Here is a 17637-nt window from a genome sequence, read left to right on the forward strand (position 1 = left end):
ACATAGTACACAGGATGTACGCTGGAGGAATTTAGTATGCGGGAAATAGTACGCAGCATGTACGCGGCACATACACTTTTCACATGCAAATGAGCCTGCAGTGTACTACCCCTGCGGCGTACATGCTGTGTACTCCTGCGGCTTACATGCAGTGTACTCCTGCGGCGTACATTCTGTGTACTCCTGCGGCGTACATGCTGTGTACTCCTGCTGCATACATGCTGTGTACTCTTGTGGCGAAACTGCTGTGATAATGTAAATTTCTTACCCCACCAACTTTCGTATGCAAATGCTGATCATTTGGACAGAAAAGAAAACGAAAAAAGATGAGTGACATGCATCAATAAGTATTTATCCTTACCAAAATAATGTAGATTGATCTTATCAAATAAATTAGTATGCTTTTCTTCATCCACTTTTCAATGAAATAAATCAATTTTTGTAGCATGTAATTTGGTAAACATTTGAAGAAAATGTAACTGCATCAAGGGGAAACAACTGTAATGCAACTGAATATAAGTGTTATGATTTATTATAGACGATGTGTGCGTAGTATGTATTTATTTTGATTAAAATCCATCTGAGAACAATCTAGGACTGGAATTATATAAGCATTTATACACTTTTACGTCCGTAAAAAGAAGCGCACCAAAAAAGTTTGGATTGATTTTTTCCAATGGGCCGAGCGCAATTAGCCCAAAACGTTCTGAAAATATACGAGCGGCAAATCCGATGAACAACTTTTTAATTTGGTGAGGCCTTAATGAGTTAACATAATGGGCATTAAAACCTTTATAAAACATGATAGAATGGTGTTTTGCTTAAGAGTATTCAAATAACAGTGAGAGCTATTAATTCTTCTCATTCGGGCGCTGTTGAGGCATTATCTTGGTAATTATTTTATGTATTACAAAATGTAATGCAACGAAGTTCAAATAAGGCTTTTCAATTATCCAAGTTAGAAAGCTCCAGGATTAATTCAAAATGAAAAAGAATATATTTTTACACTGCATGCAAGGTGCAGCTCAGAAATCACTAAGATGTAAGCTTCACAAATGAACATTGCAAATAGTTTGGCAAATTTTCATTGTTCAGAATACCGGTAATCTGAACTATTCTACGCTATTAAGATAAAAGTTACTCCGAAATCAAGTTCATGCTTCCAAAAAAAAAAAAATGTACAAATCCTTCCTGCATGAAGTGTACTTCAGACTTTCACCTAAAAAAATTCAAAGTATAAACACCAAAAGAAAATGAACAAGTCCCTCCCGCATATATGAAGTTTACTTCAGACTTTAACTTGTAAAAAAAAAAAAACTAAGTATAGATGCCAAAAGAAATTGTACAAGTCTTTCCCGTGTATATGAAGTGTACTGCACAAATTTCAAAGTATCTGCAGTGTACATGCAGTGTACTATTTTCTTGTACAAGTCCCTCCTGCGTACATGCAGTGTACTCCTTAAATTTTCAGAGTCTGTGCTGTGTACTTGAAGTGTACTAGTGACCTCCTGCGTACATGCTGTGTACTCGTCGAAATAGTACGCGGAATGTACGCGGCATGCAGTGTATGTAAAATGTACTCCTCTGGCGTACTACTGTGTCCGCGGCATATACACAGCAAATACGCAGCATGTATGCCACATAGGCTTGCTTCTGTAAGGGATTCTCTGCGCAAGAATGCTTCTGGCTGCCCTTAAAACACTTCTCCACCAGACAGCATTGTTTTACATTTCAATTTTATCATGAACATATCTATAATGCTCGCGCATACATGCCCAAATCCCTTCATTTCCGTCTCCCAGTCAGACAACAGGTTATCATCATCAATACCGTCTATGATATCGCCATGATAAGGAAACAGCTTACTTAATCTCTTCTGAGTGCAATATTTGCTATCAATATTAGTGTCTTTCGCTTGCACGCTCGGTTTATAGTTCAAACAGGAATGATCCCTTTGTTACAGCCAACCTTCGCTACACCCGAGACAATTATGATAAAATGCGACAGATTCTAGCATATCAACGACGTACCTAGCATACTTTAATTGTAAATATTTACATTCGCACTATTCTTTTCCATTGAAAACTTTGACGTTCATTTCCTATGAATAGCAAAAGGAAAGGCGCGTGAGTAACGTCAACGCTGCTTAGTGATAACCGACCGCTGTTTTGACGACGTTCGCTTATAGTCAGGGAGAACTTTCCTTAGATGACGTCGCTGTTGTTCCGTCTGGTGAACAGAATGGGCGGGAAGCTGACTTTAATTTTGAATGGCACAAAATATTTGCAATTTTTAATATTATCTTGTTCATAAATCAAAAGGAAATGTAATGAAAATACAATAAAATGTAAATATAAACAATTAACTATTTTTTCAGTGTCCATTCGTATTATAAATAAATAGATACCTTCGTATTATAAATAAATAGATATACATTTATGTACAAAATAAGCTACAATTAATCGAGTACGGGCACACATTTATTGATTGGTACACTCATACGTACCTTAATTTCATTTTGGAGCCAGCTAGGAGGAGTTCGTACTTAATTACGTAAATAATTTTCAATATCGTTGTAATTACTTGTAATGAATATTAACTTATCGGATTACTAGCTGCTCCCCTAACGCACCTAAAGAAATATAAAATACACAGAATGGCAACTGGCGGTAATCTCACGTTATCTCGTGTCAGAGCGTGAATTGGCGTTATCTTAGTGAAGCGCAATATTCAAAATACATGTAAGCTTCTAAAACAACATCAGTTTAATGTGAAATAGTCTTATCAATTGAGACACATGAAATTGTCTTAAGACACAAAATAGGCCTACACATTTTACCATCGAAATAAGCGTGGTCATATGATGATAATTGATTTACCGATTAATAATTGAACGTGTCCCTTTTTTTTGCATACATATGGCGCTTGGAGAATGCGTCACTTCCGGTAAACGAGATCTCGTTCAGTTGTATCGTTTTTTGGTGAGATTTGCTCTATATGCCTTTCAAGTTGCCGATCTATTTATTTTTATAGCTCTTTGACTCACCCAAAAATACACACATTATATCCCCGAGCAGATTAATTGTGTAATCTAACTGGATTAACACACCTAATGAAAGGATTCATTGTGTCAACTGAGCGGCTTAAATGGCACTGCTTTTCATGCGAGATTCCCGGTAGTCCTTACATTTCACCTTTAACAGAAACCAGGCACGTGTCCAGGTGGGGGGCCAGGGGGCCTGGGCCCCCCCAGCTGGCTGGCTAGTTACGATTTTTAGCTCACCTGAGCAATGCTCAGGTGAGTTTTTCTGATCGCTCAATGTCCGGCGTCTGTCGTCCGTCGTCTGTCGTCTGTCGTCTGTCGTCCGTCGTCTGTCAACATTTAGCTTGTGTATGCGATAGAGGCTGTATTTTTCAATTAATCTTCATGAATATTGGTCAGAATGATAACCTTGATGAAATCTAGGCCGAGTTCGAAAATGGGTCATCTCGGGGCAAAAACTAGGTCACTAGGTCAAATCAAAGAAAAACCTTGTGTATGCGATAGAGGCTGTATTTTTCATTTAATCTTCATGAATATTGGTCAGAATGATAACTTTGATGAAATCTAGGCCGAGTTCGAAAATGGGTCATCTCGGGTCAAAAACTAGGTCACTAGGTCAAATCAAAGAAAAACCTTGTGTATGCGATAGAGGCGGTATTTTTCAATTAATCTTCATGAATATTGGTCAGAATGATAACCTTGATGAAATCTAGGCCGAGTTCGAAAATGGGTCATCTCGGGTCAAAAACTAGGTCACTAGGTCAAATCAAAGAAAAACCTTGTGTATGCGATAGAGGCTGTATTTTTCAATTCTTCTTCATGAATATTGGTCAGAATGATAACCTTGATGAAATCTAGGCGAGTTCGAAAATGGGTCATCTCGGGTCAAAAACTAGGTCACTAGGTCAAATCAAAGAAAAACCTTGTGTATGCGATAGAGGCTGTATTTTTCAATTCTTCTTCATGAATTTTGGTCAGAATGATTGCCTTGATGAAATCTAGGCCGAGTTCGAAAATGGGTCATCTCGGGTCAAAAACTAGGTCACTAGGTCAAATCAAAGAAAAACCTTGTGTATGCGATAGAGGCGGTATTTTTCAATTGATCTTCATGAATTTTGGTCAGAATGATAACCTTGATGAAATCTAGGCCGAGTTCGAAAATGGGTCATCTGGGGTCAAAAACTAGGTCACTAGGTCATATCACGTAAAAACCTTGTGTATGCGATAGAGGCTGTATTTTTCAATTGATCTTCATGAATTTTGGTCAGAATGATTACCTTGATGAAATTTAGACAAAGTTCGAAAATGGGTCATCTGGGGTCAAAAACTAGGTCACTAGGTCAAATCAAAGAAAAACCTTGTGTATGCAATAGAGGCGTTATTTTTCAACTGATCTTCATGAAATTTAGCCAGAATGATTACCTTGATAAAATCTAGGCCGAGTTCGAAAATGGGTCATCTGGGGTCAAAAACTAGGTCAATAGGTCAAATCGAAGAAAAACATTGTGTATGCAATAGAGGATGTATTTTTCAATTGATCTTCATGAAATTTGGTCAGAGTGATTGCCTTGATGAAATCTAGGTTGATTTTGAATATGGGTTATCTGAGGTCAAAAAGTAGGTCACTAGGTAAAATTAAAGAAAAATCTTGTGTATGCGATAGAGACTGTTTTTTTCAATTGATTTTTATGAAATTTGGTCAGGTTGATTGCCTTAATGAAATCTAGGTTGAATTTGAATATGGGTCATCTGAGGTCAAAAACTAGGTCACTTGGTCAAATCAAAGAAAAAACTTCTGTATGTGATAGAGGCTGTATTTTTCAGTTGATCTTCATGAGTTTTGGTCAGAATAATTGCGTTGATAAAATCTAGGTCGAGTTTGAACATGGGTCATCTAGGGTCAAAAACTCGGTCATATCTAAGAAAATGCTTGTTTTATCGCAAGAGACCAATTTTTTGGTCCAATCTTAATGAAAATTGGTCAGAATATTTGTTTCCATGAAATCACTAGGTCAAACATGTTTTACACTGTTATGGGGTGTTTCTTAGGTGAGCGACCTAGGGCCATCTTGGCCCTCTTGTTATTACTATGGGCCCCTCAATTAACAAATTTATACACCAGCGCAATTGGCTTGATTTGACAGCAATACACAGGCTAAAGAGCCATAAAACCGTGTTCGGTAGTGGAAATTAGCCCCAGGCATGTTACAGGTAAAAGTTTATCTGTACATGCTTCATAGCTTGGGAATCCAGTCTGACAATTTCTAACGCTACATGCTTCATTGATTGCTTGCTTTTTAAACGCGGTACTTGATTGGGTGGTGGGTAGTTTTTCATTATATTTGCTTAGAACACAAGAAATGCAGAAAATGTTCAAAAAAAATATTTTTGTGTTTTTATTTATTTTATTATTAATACTTATTTGTGAACTTAGTAAATCATTTTTCTACAAATCATGTCATTTTGTATATCAGTTTTGAGCAGTTTTTGATAACTTTCTTTTTAGTGAAATTACACATATTTTTTTTTTAATTTAATTAGAAAACAGTTTTTTATATTATGATTGAAAGAAAAGGGTAGAATGAATGAAATTTTATTCATTTGATTAAAATGTAGTATAATTATTGCTGACAATCATATAGTTTGTTTTATTATGATAAATAAAGTTGATTTTCAAACCACTAGCTTCTTTATTACTGGTAGCTGGTTATACATTGGATTGGTAGATATCAGAGCCAAGACACTGAGACCTGGGTATCATACAGAAAAATGAAGTCCATACACTGTGACTGTACAATCATACATACATTGAAAAGGCTTGATGAAATGATTAAAAAATAGACTTTTCCTTAATTATATAATACATTCATGCATCCTTAAATGTGTTTCAGGTAGCAGGAAAATGCATCTTTTCATGTACCATATTAAAAAATTTTCGACATCGGGAGGGGGTACCCCTCCCAAACCCACCCCAGGTTGGGCCCCCCCTGCAAAAAAATCCTGGACACGGGCCTGGAAACATGTCTATAACGCTCGCGCATACATGCCCGAAACATTTAATTTCTACCTCCAAATCAAACAACAGCTTTTCATCATTAGTTCCGTCTATTATTTCGTCAAAGTAAGTGGAAAGCTTATCTAAAGTCCTGGTACGCCTATTATACTCTCCCACGCTATTTTTAACGTTCAAGCAGGTATGGTCCCTCTGTGACAGCCAGCCTTCAGTGCAGCCGAGACAATTCTGCCAAGCTACAGTTTCTAGCATGTCTAGCATACTTTAATTGTAAAGAAAATTCTAACATACAAACACTTTGCCGTTGTCGTAAAAACAAAATCTGCGTTGGCCATTATGGAATATAAATATGTTATAGATGACTGTGTGCATGTATTGGAGCCATCTAGGAGGAGCAAAGAGCTATAAAAATAAACTGTATTTTATACTTCTTTGGGAGGAGCTGGAACAACTGATACGTAGACCTTCCTGGGAGGAGTTAGTAGTTAATTAATCTTTATTCTGTCGACGTAACTCATTCTCGCCGCCATTGAGTTGGTTGTGTAATTATAAACCGATGCACCCAAAAGTGGGCACTAATTGATGTTAATCATCAATACAAACTATAATTAAGCTGTCTAATCAATACAAATTACATTATAATCCAGATTAATTGTGTGTAATCCAGATTAATTGCGTATTTTTTTTATTAATCGGATTAATTACCTAATTATAATCCGATTTAGAACATGAAACCATATTACCAAAACTGAAAACCCCGGAAACACACTACTCCTAATCCATACGCAATTGCAATAGTCTTGCAGGTCATGCTTTTGATCATATGCAACTTTATATAAAACTTACCTTTACCTAACTGAAATTAAAGACAGTTGTTCCGATCGCATTATTTCATTTAAAGAACATGAAATCCCTTAACTTTATATGCAGGCTTCTGTACAATGTCGTGGTAGAAACTTGTATTTAACTTACCTTGTAAAGGTTTTCATAAATTCAGCAAATTCTTTTTTTTTTTTTTTTTAATTTCGAGTTTTATGGGGTTTTTTGTTTTTTGTTTTTGTTTGTTTTGTGTTTAAGCGCCGTTTTTCAGAATTTTTAAGATACCTGTACGATAACCAGTGTTCCTGGATTCTGTATTTGTACTTCCCCTAACTACTCATCACATAAATACTTAAACAATATCCAGAAACAAAACGGTGGGGGTGGTGAGTAAATGGACGTATTTTGTCATTTACTGTTTTATGCGAAAAAATGTTAGTTGCATTAAAAATGGCGATATTTGTTAACTTTTTGACATGCAAGAGAACATATTTTCAATGGTAGGTGTCTTTATTATCTATGGATTTTCAAACGAAAGCGCCAAATTGATGGCAATGTATATTATCTTTGCTAGGTTCTTGGTTTGACATGTTTATCTTTGTTCATAAAAAAGATATTGATGTTATTTACAGTGCCAATTCAAACTGACGAAATAATCGTAACCGTGTATGATGCGCTTTCTGTACAAAACGAACACTTTTTACAGGCTATTAATATTTTAATATAACAATATATTGTTATTGAAGTTTATATGTTTTACCTCGAAAACACCCGGTTGCAGAAATATTCTGGTATAAGCAATATTCTGTTGTTTGATGTTATATACAAGGCATTTTTGTTATTGATTGTTCGTGTATATAACACCAAACAACAAAATATTGCTTGTACCAGAATATTTCTGCAGTGGGAGGGTTTAAAAGTAGCAAATATACAACTGCAATAACAATATATTGTTATATACTCTCCCAAAAGTATAAACATACTGTAAAATGTTCGTTTTGTACAGAAAGCGCATTTTCATACATGGTTACGATTCCTTTGTCAGTCTGAACTAGCAACATTTTTTACAAACAAAGATAAACATGTCAAACCAAGAACTGAGCAAAGATAATTTATACAGCCATCAACTGGATGCTTTCGTGTAAAAATCCATAGATAATAAAGACACTTACCACTGAAAATATGTCCTCTAGTATGTCAAAAAGTAAACAAATATCGCCATTTTCAACTTCTACTAAAATTTTTCTTTCCTAAAAACAGAAAAGGGCAGAATATAAGAGGCCTATGCCTGCTTCTAAACAACGGCATTAACCTGGAGGTGTTTGAAGGAGACAATGGTTGGGAATTATTCTTAAGAAAAATAGGTGCTCAATGCGAAGAGGAAACATTTATTACAATGCGGGATGATGAAAACTTCAAGAAACCAGAACCTACAATGAATATGTGGACAAAGTAATACTGAAAAGCCTGAAAGTGACTGCTTCATTTCTTTCTTCGCCGGTGCTAAGATCTATAGCACAGGCCTTTATGAAGCTGTGCTCTATGTGTGGGCTTATCAAGAGAAAACTGGATAGACTGGAAAAACTAAGGATTATGTCAGTCGTTATCCTGAATCCATACTTCAAGATCATGAAATACATCTACTGCCGCAGAATACAGACTCAGTGTTAGCCAATGTTAGTTCAAAGGCAATGCCTAAACAGAATCACCGGAAATGGTCGTAGTAGGTACCGCGGTACCGGTAATTTGATTGATAGTGAAGAACCTTGTTCCACATAGACATTTCTCGAGTCGTAAGGGTTAGATTTGATTTCCAACCAGTACTTTATTTTTTTCTTGTTTGCTTATTCTACAGACAATAGGAAAACTATATCAAAGATACTTGAAGAAGCATTAATGCGAGCAATTATTTAATTAAGTTTACCTATCAATAATCAATTAAAATTCTCTCAAAATGAATTGTATCAAGTAAAGTCTTGAAACTTTAAAGTCCTTTGAAAAGTATTTTGCTCTCTCTCTCTCTCTCTCTCTCTGGTTCATAGGAAGTGGGACTTTGGTGGTTAATTCTAGGCTAAACGTATATCCGCATACTTTCATTTTCTTCTCTCTTTTTAGCCAAATACAAGGATAAATTTATATTTTCTTGAATATATTTATATTTAAAAGTTCCAAATCAAGAAAAAAAGATGACCGCGTCGGGAAACGAACCCCGGACCGCCGCGGCAATAAAGACATTTTCTCGTCGTCGTAACCAATAGCGCTATAGCTGAAGTAGTGAATAATGTCTTCGAAATATAGATATTTATAATCGAGACAGTTTACCTGGAGTAAAAGCGTGGCAAACGCTTTTCGATTTTCATCGTAAAAAGCAGTAAAAACAGCATATTCTAATGTGTGCCCGTAACATAAAGTTTGTCAGTAATTAAGTTTTAAAGCCTTCTTAAGAAATATAGCATTTATTCCAAGATATCTAAACAAATATTCAAAAAATATTTTTTTGGTTATTGAACGATCTGGAGGCATGCCGCTTTAAAGTATAAATGTTTGAGTGCTAGTTCTAGTCGAGAGTTCGTCCGGAAAGGCTAGGTCGTGTCAAAAATTTACAGAAACAAAATTTCTAATGTGACAAACACTTTTTGCAAATCCTCTGATAGGCATTAAAACTCAAAATACTAACTGTGTTCTTTGAATGTGGCTCTTCCTGCTGGATTTTCGTCCTTATATTTTAGAAATAGTATATTAAATACTGTAAAATCTGGTAAATAAGCGTATACGCTTATAAATAATAATTTTAGTGACACTTTTATGCGCCTATTTTTGATATGCGCTTATACGGAAGGCCGAAAGTATGCGCTTATTTTTGATATGCGCTTATAGACAAGCCGTGTGCGCCTATTTTTAATATATTAGGAATATTAATAGTGCTTACCTTGGTTGAGAAAACGAAAGTAAAACAGGATTATGGACGTGCCCAGTGAACTACTTCCTTTTATTGCATAGGCCTACAATATTTATACATAATGAATGACATAATTTGCAAAAAATGTTCAACTCTCGGACCATTCAATAATTGTTCAACACTAAGATTGTAGAATTTTATCCATATTCTTTTAACAGATTTACAAAAGAATAACAAACTACTATGACAACGCAAACAACTTTTCTGGTATTCAAACTTCTACTTTCATTTACTGAATACATTTTCTATTCAAAAAGAATGATTATCGTATATCAGACAGTAGACGTTAAAACTGTTTAACACCCATCGGCTATTCAGCTGGTAAGAACACTTGTCACCTGTATTTATCATAATACCGTTAATAACGTCTTTTTGTTGCATCTGTTGTTTGTTTACCAGCAATCGGATATGCGCCTACTTTCGAGACAAAATTATGGTAAGGTCATGACATGCGCTTATTATCCCATATGGAATAACGGTAAGGCCGTATGCGCTTACTTTTGATATGCGCTTATATTCGAATATGCGCTTATTTACCAGATTCTACAGTATGTGTAGTTAAATTACAGGATAATGTTGATCATCTGAAAAAAGAATGAAAGGGTTGTTTTTATGGAAAAAGAGTTATATGAGTCGAAAAGAGGTCTTGGGTAAAATATTTGGGATTGATTGGGGAGAACTCCATTAAAATTGTATTGTAGACTTATTGTATTTTAGACTTATTGTATTGTAGACTTATTGTAAACATATTCTCAATCTGATCATGGCAGACATTTCCTTAAGGCCTAACTAAACCAAAGGAACCAGTGTGGGAGCCATCTGTATTTGAACACTAATTTTTCACTTGGCATGGCAACAGAGGTCTAAATTAAAGCTAGTTTCTGTTTAAATTTCATTGTGGATGTATTTGTGATATTTTGGTAGGAAAAATGTGAGAGCAGGTTGTACTTGGTGAAGTGAATCTCAGTAGTAGTATGAGTAGTACTTCCAGGTCATAGCAGTGTGATTTTGATGTCAGTTTATGCTGCGTTTACACTTAGCCACGATGTCCACGATTTAAAGAAAAGCTCGGAGCTTCACGATTTATTGCACGAATATTGTATTACTACGCTTTCCTACGCTTTCTTACGCTCTCAGTACGTTTTGTCACTACCTGCAGCGTTTATTACGACTAACTTCTGGTCGCAAAAGGAGCATGGTCACCACAAATATGCTCCTCCAGAGATTCCAAAGAGGATCGAGCTATGCATCAAAGAGCTGAACAAGATGCTGAATTTGCAATTTTCGTGTATGCCTATAATAGTTTCTTGTCGGCAGCAGCAACAAGGGACGGAACAGGGCAGGATAGAAGAGAGAGGAAGGAGAAGAAGAAATAGAAGGCCTCCAGATCTAGTTGAATTTAGAATCGTGTTTCTAAGTTCACCAAGATCCCCATACGACGGAGGATCAAGATCTGATGCGCTACGTTAAGGTCTGTTAAGCTGCATTACGCTCTACAACGATTTCCACGTTCTGTCACGCTCTCTCAAGATTTAAGATAAATCAGTGTAATCGTGGCAAAATTTTTGACTGTCAAAAATTTTGTCACGATCCATACGATCATCACGATTCCACCAAGTTCCTTCAAGATCACCACGATTCGATCCTACGAGACCCCACGCTCACCACGCTTCTCTCAAATCGTGGACATCGTAGACATCGTGGCTAAGTGTAAACGCAGCATTACAGTAAGCAAATGTGACCAGAGAAATCTGTCACACATGACCCCTACTTTTCTCTTCATTTTATAACAGTTTTATCATAACTCTTTAAAATGAGGTAAAGATTTGTTCTCTGAAATGGGTCTAGCTGTGTTTGGTAGCTCTTTAAAAAAATGTCAGTTTTATATAGAATATATAGGGAAAACTATTTAACTGGTTGTGACCTTTAAGATATAAATAAATGAATAAAGGTATTGACTTCATCGATGTACTTGGTATATTTCGGGATAAACGTGTCATTGATTCTGTGCCTAAATATTTCAGAAACTCTGACGTTCCGATTTTCTTTTATAAGTATAAAACACCTGTAAGAAATATTATATTCAATTACAATAAAATTTGTTTTAGACCTAAATGTATATACACATTTATCTCGTTCTTTGACGCTTTAATATTATATGCATCATGTAATTTCTCTTCCTATCAGTAGCTTTATCAATATATTTTACCTTGTTAAATTCTGCGGGGTTTTTCTTTTTTTTTTTTTTAAAGTGTGTCTGTTGACAAATTTCACTACAGAAAATATATCAATTTCCCAAAGCCATTTCTTACTTTAATCTTTATATATGTTTTCTTCAAACTGTACCCAAATCCACCTTCAGTATTTAAGCATATTTTTCCATGCATGAGTAACAATATTGCATAGTTTGTATGTAATGAAAAATTCCCTAGCAATCTAAAAACAAGGAAGAAAATCCAACGTCTGGGCAGTTAGTTTTTTATTTATTAAGTTAATAGGTAAAGTCGTATACAAAGTAGAAAAATCGTATGTACTGAATGAAGACACCTTGTAATTATTAATTCTAAATTTATCTGGATTTCGCCAGAATTTTTTACCGACCAAAATTAGTTTTTTAACTTTTTACTAGAGTTTTCGTGTACTTTGTCAAAATATATTTTCACGTGGGCTTTTACAGCAGTAAGGCATGATGCTAATAACTTGGAAATAGACAGAAGTACTCAGTATATTTAGGCCCTTTAAAAAATAAACTACGGATACGTTTGTCTTTGATAATATTAAAATTACCAGTGATGATATGGCCTGCGTCGGAATAGCAAAATTTTGAGTGTTTACATTCACAGGAAGTTGGAGTATTTGTAGAAATAAGAGAAAATCAAAGAAAAATAGAGGACTGTAAGATGCTGGACCGCAGAAAACTTAGATAGATTTAACTCTTCCACTTCATTGAAATGCCTAGGTTAGGATTAAGGTTGACAGACGGAGTTCACTCATCAATTTACATTCTATAAGTTGTTCTCCTTGCATAGGGTAAGTCTCTTTCTCATATAAAAAATTCCAACTGACCTAAAAATATTCAAAATCAGAAGATATTTTCGCTTTGACTGTTATGATCTGTTAAATACGAAAACAATTTCTGCATCTGAGGTATTTATCTTTTATAAAATACAATTCAAACAAGAATATGTAAACCATTAATATTGCGTACATTTAAGGGCTTGTCGTCGTTAAAGACGCATGTCATACAAAAAGTACCAAAAGTTCAAATAAAGACCAATATAGCGTATACACTTAACATTATTAGTTCTGTCTCTGAAATCTATAGAAACATGAGATTTACAAATAATTCGATCTTTCTTAATACGTCATTCAAACAAATGAATTATCTGACAATTTCTTGATCTGTTTATTATGGTGGCATATTTCTGCATACGATAACCAGATAAGTTTCGCGAAAATGTATCGAGTTTTCAAGAAAAACATGAAAAATTTCGCGAAAACATAAAAGCTATCCGCTAAAACATAAAAGCTTTTCTCGAAAGGAACTGCAAATATTAAGTGGATAAATTTGTGTTAGTGCCCACTTCTGCATAAGAAAACCAGATAAGTTTCGCGAAAATAGACTAAATTGTCATGAACAACGGTAAATTTTTCGTGAAAATAAAATATTATTTTCGCGAAAACATTTTATTTCTCGAAAACTTTACCGTTTTTCATGAAAGTTTAGTCCATTTTCGCGAAACTTATCTGGTTTCCTTATGCAGTAGTGGGCACTAACGCAATCTTTTTCCATTTAACATTTTCAGTTCTTTTCGTGAAAAGCTTTTAAGATATCGTGAAAAAATGTCTGTTTTTCGTGAAATCTCGATACATTTTCGCGAAACTTATCTGGTTATCGTATGCAGAAATATGCCACCATAGTTTATTGTTGGAACTTTATATCGTGAAAGTTTATTTCCTTGCATGTCAGAACCGCGCGAATTCATTTTAAGGCACTTGATATATGGCATAGGACTCGGAACCCACTGACAATAAAGTATGAAGAAAGTTCACCTAACAAAACAAAAATGCAATTTAATTGTTATTATAACAAGACAAAGTTCTTTTGCAAAAGTAATTTTCTGACATCAATTATTGGATCTTAAGCTCCACAAAACTTACGATAGATTTAGGTTTATCATTCCGTGACTATTTGTGTGTTTTCGTCATATGATAAAAAAATTTACATTCAATAAAACTTACAAGTAAACTTTAATTTCTCAAAAGCCTAAAGACTTTAAAATATATTTGCTTCTGGGGCTTGTTCTCACAATGATATAAAGTTAAAGAACGTTTAAGTTTGGTTTTGCGGTACAATTGCTGCAATCATAGTAACTAATTATAATCTTTTTCGTCATCATCATCAACTTCTTGCGCCTTTTCTTTTTCGTCATCGTGGCTTTTGTTCTTTCATGATCATCATCAATTTCTTTCTTTCACCTTTTCTGTTTTGTCAAAATGAACAGTTTTCTTATTAAAATCATCATCAACTTCTTCTTTCAACTTTTCGTTGTCATGTTCTTATTTCGGTTATCATCAACTTCTTCCGCCTATTGCTTTTCGTCATAATGACCACTGTTCTTATTATTATCAAAACTGTAATTACTATAGTGAGAAAGATTTTAACGTACTTACTTTTACATAAAGATTCAGCCAATAAAGTTATATCTGGATCCATTTCTTATGCAATCAGGACACACATATCTAGTTCAGAAGAATGTTTTCATGGTAAAAAATGGGAACTGTCAGCGTGAACAGAAAATCTCTCTCAAAAGGAGCTTTATGTATGAGGTAAGAAAACAAGAAAAATGGAAGTCAGAATGCTGTGCAAGAAGCACAGATATGTAATATTAAACTTAAACACTGACTGACTAATTTGCAGTTTTTTTTTTGTTAATGTGGAAATGGCAGAACATTGAACATTGACCGATTACTAACCTGCAAGATCGTACTTCTATTGTGTCTAGTTCTAAACCATTATTTATCTTTTTGTTAATCAGGTTCAACATCATTTTCTCTAATACTGTTAATTTCAAAATTGTAGAAATTATAAACGTTTCAGATGTCAATGGAATCTTGCTATAAAATCTCAACGAACTTCACTTTTCATTTTACAGGACTTAAAATCCTTCATATTTTATACATCCTTGGGTAGTTCATTTTTTCGAAGGGGCAGTAGTGAATGCAACGCTTCTGTGGTATTCTGATAACTATAATGTAGTCAGTGAAGTAGGCCAATACCAGCTTTTTCTCAGGTCTTTGGGGCTTTTACATAAACAATGTTTTTAATAATGCTGCATTAATATGTATACTTGTCAATATTTATTCTCAGACATAGTGCAGACAACGATAAAAATGATGGAACATGGATAAATATTTAATGTTCAGAAGATATTACGGAGGTAAGGTAATTGCCCCAAATAAGGTATTTTTAAACGGTATCTCTGTTGTCCGATGATAGAAGATCACCAAGTTGTGTCAGATATATGGTAATTAATAATCATAATTTTCTGTGAAAAGAAATGGTTCCATTCGCGTTTCAGTTGCACTCATAATTTTAAATTCGGTATATAAATGGTAGAAATTCCCTTTGTACTACTTAAACAAATGCTTTTTCATGCATGCTTATCTACCCTTGCGAGTAATTTATTTCTCGAATAACGTAGGCACCACCAGCTCTGATATGGCTCTGACTAATACTTTGTGTAAATGACAGTTAAAATCGCACCTAAGGAATAATATGCCCTCGTGAAATTATTTCAAGGCGAATAATGTCTCTGTCGTGTTTAAATATTTAAACACATAGTTTTGCTATAAATTATTCCGATTGTAAAAGGTCTTTTAAAAAAGTACACAAAAGGTGAGTGAATGGTGCTTTAGTAGGGTTTCAAGTAATCATTTTTATAAAGAAAAGACAACATTTTTAGTAATGTGCAGCAAATTCTCTTATATATGAACGTTCGCTGGCTCCATATAAGGGGCATTAATGCTGTCATGCAGCAAAAATATAATTATTAAGCCAGACACATTAGAGTCTGATTCTTATGAAAAGCTATTTTAATGCTTGTTGGAAAAGGGGAATTCGCTAATATTTTCGCACGCCAAATGTCTGGAATTCCAAATTCGCTAACTCTTCGACCCGCGGAAATAACCACTTAAACTTATTCTAGGCCATATACTTTTTGAGCTATAAGCATCACAAACAAAAAATGCACTATTTTGGCTATTTCAAGGGCCATAATTATGTAATAAACACCAAGATTCTCAAGAATAATGTCAAGTGTGCAAGGTCACATCATCATAAAGACTCGTGCAAGGATTCATGAATTTACATCAAATACTTCTTGAGCTAGGCACATTATTAGGTGAAAATCTTCTGTATAACTAATGATTTTGGGGAGCATTTGTATCAATTGCTTTATTGATAAATGGCAGAGTTATAAATGGAACATGAAGTGTGACAGATTGGCTGATGCTTACATTGCATTTCTATGCCCTCCCATTTTTTTCATTGAAAAAGTGTGGGGGTGGGGGACACTAACAAAAATACACAATAAACATGCCAACTCAATGGAATAAAATCTCAAATACTGATTTCTGTTTCTTTTATTTATAAATCAACTATCCATGTTCATGAATTCATGAAAAATCTGTGTACAATGTCAACCTTGTCATAAACATTGAGAAATTATAACAAAATTAAGAATAACACCAACAATCATAATAGAAGGAACCGACACTAAATAAAACTTTTAATTGGATACAATAAAATGGGTGCATTTATTAGACTCAACTTTATAACAAAATGAGGTAGAAAATGTGTGTTCTAAAAAATTGGGTTTTTCTGCCATCTGTTAAAAAGTATAAATTTAATAGCATTAGATATGATTATGATTAATCTAACAGCATTAGACATGATTAATCTAACAGCATTATACATGATTGATCTAACATCATTTGACATAATTAATGATGTTAAATCTAACATCATTAGACATTACAATCAGACATGATTTATCCAGCAACATTTAGATTAAACTAACAACAGGCATATTTATTTAAGTAAATAAAATAGCAGTAAAAATAATATTACCAAGGTCTTTGTGGGGAAAAAAATCCTCTAAAAGTACAAAAGGAAATGCTACTAGCCATCAGTGTGAGTTGATTTTTACCCTCGGAAATAACAGCTATGCCTACAGCTATGATCATCCCCATCCATCATGTCAGATTTAAATGTAGCAATGAAGGCAGTATTTTACATTAGAATTGCAGTATATATCTGCTGGTCTCCATAAAGTAATGTAATCTGATACAATGCTTATGATCTAGCATGTACAATGTGACAATATTGACTGACAATGCCATTTCTCAAAAATCAGTATATTCTGTCATACTTTGTTCTGCTTGAAAAAAAAAATAAAAGAAATTTCAAGCATATGATAAGGAGAATACGAATTCAGTTTTCACTTGTTTAAAATCAAGCACAATATTTAAAGTGGCATGTGATATTTATGGATGTAGCACTGTGTCATATAGCATGATTACACACTCAGCAAATAGGTGTTATAGATCTATAAATGTTGTCATGCTCCAACACTGGTAAAATGTACCTGAACTTGTCTGGAGTTGTTTTCTATCCAATGTATAGTAATAATCAATTGTTTTGCCATAAATACAATATTTGATATTATGACTACATCAGGAAAATTAATGTCAAAGTGCCTGTAATGGCTGCTATTTCATCATATGTACAGTACAACCTCT

This window comes from Mercenaria mercenaria, chromosome 11 (assembly GCF_021730395.1).
Source record: "Mercenaria mercenaria strain notata chromosome 11, MADL_Memer_1, whole genome shotgun sequence".
Classification (NCBI taxonomy): Eukaryota; Metazoa; Mollusca; class Bivalvia; order Venerida; family Veneridae; genus Mercenaria; species Mercenaria mercenaria.